Source organism: Carlito syrichta, unplaced genomic scaffold (genome assembly GCF_000164805.1).
Source record: "Carlito syrichta isolate Samal-C Ts95f unplaced genomic scaffold, Tarsius_syrichta-2.0.1 Scaffold314811, whole genome shotgun sequence".
In the NCBI taxonomy this organism is placed as follows: domain Eukaryota; kingdom Metazoa; phylum Chordata; class Mammalia; order Primates; family Tarsiidae; genus Carlito; species Carlito syrichta.
The window spans coordinates 89,474-91,890 of NW_007258907.1; the positions used below are offsets into that span (position 1 = coordinate 89,474).

At 40.2% G+C, this 2,417-nt stretch overlaps 1 pseudogene across 1 annotated transcript; it reads right to left on the reverse strand.

Moving 5' to 3' along the window:
• Window positions 1–1,183: 1,183 nt before the first annotated feature.
• Window positions 1,184–2,191, reverse strand: LOC103274569 (annotated as a pseudogene). The gene has a single exon (XR_505262.2). The product of XR_505262.2 is annotated as a 60S ribosomal protein L5-like (transcript).
• Window positions 2,192–2,417: the final 226 nt, after the last annotated feature.

Below are 2,417 nucleotides of genomic sequence, written 5' to 3' on the forward strand. Positions count from 1 at the left end.
TTGGTCCTTCTGATTCACTCTGCAATGTCTAATTCTCTCACCCATCTCTTCCTACTTGAGGTTTCTTTTTTACCTTGGGGTATAAAGTTAGTATCTGTGGGGAGCCTCTCGCTAAAAGAAAAAGTGATATTCTGCCCAGCTGTTAATGGATTATTTTTCAAACTTAGTGTTTGTTGAATTTCTTCCTTTCGTTGTTGACTGGGTTGATTTTCTTTTAAAAATCTAATTAAGACAAAAATTACATTTCCAACCACCTGTAAACAAAGAGTGGTTTCTTATTTTTAAACAAATGGACACCTATTATAACAAAAATACTGTGTGCATCTCCTAATGCAACATCACACATGTTCAATAGGTTTGAGCCATCCTCACCTTTCCTAGTCATCACCTGGCCTAGGAAAGGCAACCAAGAGAAGGACATGTCCCATCTCTCTGCAGTTTCATAAGAAATGGCTTTAGACTCTGACCACAGTGACTTCCACCACCTTCTTTCTATGGCAAAATTTTAGTAGTTTCTGTAGAACAAGGGGCCTGCAATTCATAGTGGCCTCCAGCCATTCAGGAATTGGTCGTCTGAGTGCATGCTGCTGGGCCCTCTAGCAAGAGAAGAGGGATTTGTGAATTCCCCTATTGTTCAGACTGCAGACAGCAGCAGCGTCTGTGATTGGCTGCTGTTCCCTTGCGACCTAGGTTTTAGTCATTTTTTTAGAAAAGCATTCATGTCAGCAAAATTTTCGAGACTGTTGGGATAAATCTGTATAAGGTATTCTATCATAAAATGTTAACTCTCTCTATATTGGTAGTTACATCTCTTATTCTTATTAATACTTGTTTGTGTTTCCTCCGTCTTTATCTTTTTAATTAATCCTTTATACAAACCAGCTTTTGGGTTTACTGATTAATTTTACTTAATTAAATTAGTTTTTTTTAACTTTTACTGATATATAGTGTACATATAGAAAGATGCACATAGTACAGTTCAATGAATTTTCATGTTAGCACACTGATATAATCAACACTAGATCAAGAAACAAAAATGTACCAGCATAGTACCCCAGAACCCCCCCATAGGCTTTTCCAATGAACTACCCCAAAGGTAGTTTTATCCTCCTTTTGAAACTGCATAAATTCTTTTTCTACTTTATGTACAGTATACTTATAGGAAGCATATACATATGTATTCTTTTTTTTTTTTTTTTTTTGCTTGGTCAATGTTTATTGTCTTTATCTGAAAAATCCTCATAGAAAACTGGTTCAACTCTCAGCAGCCCGCTCCTGAGCTCTGAGGAAGCTCGCCTTCTTTTGAGCTACCCGATCTTTCTTCTGGGCAAGGGACATTTTGAGACAATTCCACCTCTTCTTCTTCACTTCTTTCTTGGGCTTCTTCTCATATACAGGATTCTCCTGTATAGCTGTGTGAGCTTTCTTGTACATCTCCTCCATGTCTGGAGTCACGCTGTTCTTTATGTACTGATAGAACTGCTTCTTGTAAGCATCTTCATCGTCTTCCTTTAGGTAACACATATAATCTGCAACGTTCTGGCCCATGATGTGCTTCCGATGTACTTCTGCATTAAACCCCTTGCTTTCAGAATCATAACCAGGGAATCGCTTGGTACTGTGAGGGATAGACAAGCCGCCATCCACAGCTCCCTTCAGGGCTCCAAAAACTTTATTGCCAGTGATATTTCTGGCAAGGCCTGCATCCAAATAGCAGGTGAAAGCACTGGCCTTGCCACCAATGCTTTCTACTTTGTATTCATCTCCAGTCACCTCCACTTGGCCTTCATAGGTCTTGTCCATGCCAGACAAATTGAGGAGCCTGTGGGCCAGCAGCAGGTCAGTACAATATGCTGCAGCATAATTTGTCAGGCCAACTTTTACACCATATTTTGGTAGTTTGTATGCATAAGCTGCGCAGACTATCACATCCCCTTCTATAGGGCATAAGCAATCTGACAGATGATATCTCTGTTTGTTACACAAACTGTCATCCTGTATTTGGGTGTGTTGTATTTATTTTTATCCTGCATCACCAAGCGTTTCTGAGCAAAGTAATCCGTTTTACCCTCTCGTCGTCTTCTAAATTTCACTTGGTATCTCTTAAAGTAGGCCTTATTCTTGACAACTTTAACAAACACCATCCTGCGGAACGGAGACCCGTGTCCGTGGCTCCACACAGACCTGCAGGCCCAGCAGTGTTCCATATGTATTCTTTTGCATCTGATTTTTCTCATCCTTACAACATGCATCTCACAAATGCACATCACCAGGTACAGTATCTAGCAGATTGCAGAGGTGTGTGAGTCAGTTATGCTATAAATGGGGGTCAGGGGATACCTCCCCCCAAGACTGGGTTGTCCAAAAATAGCAAGGAGACTCAGAGATTAGTACAGTGAAGCAGCATTTTTAAATAA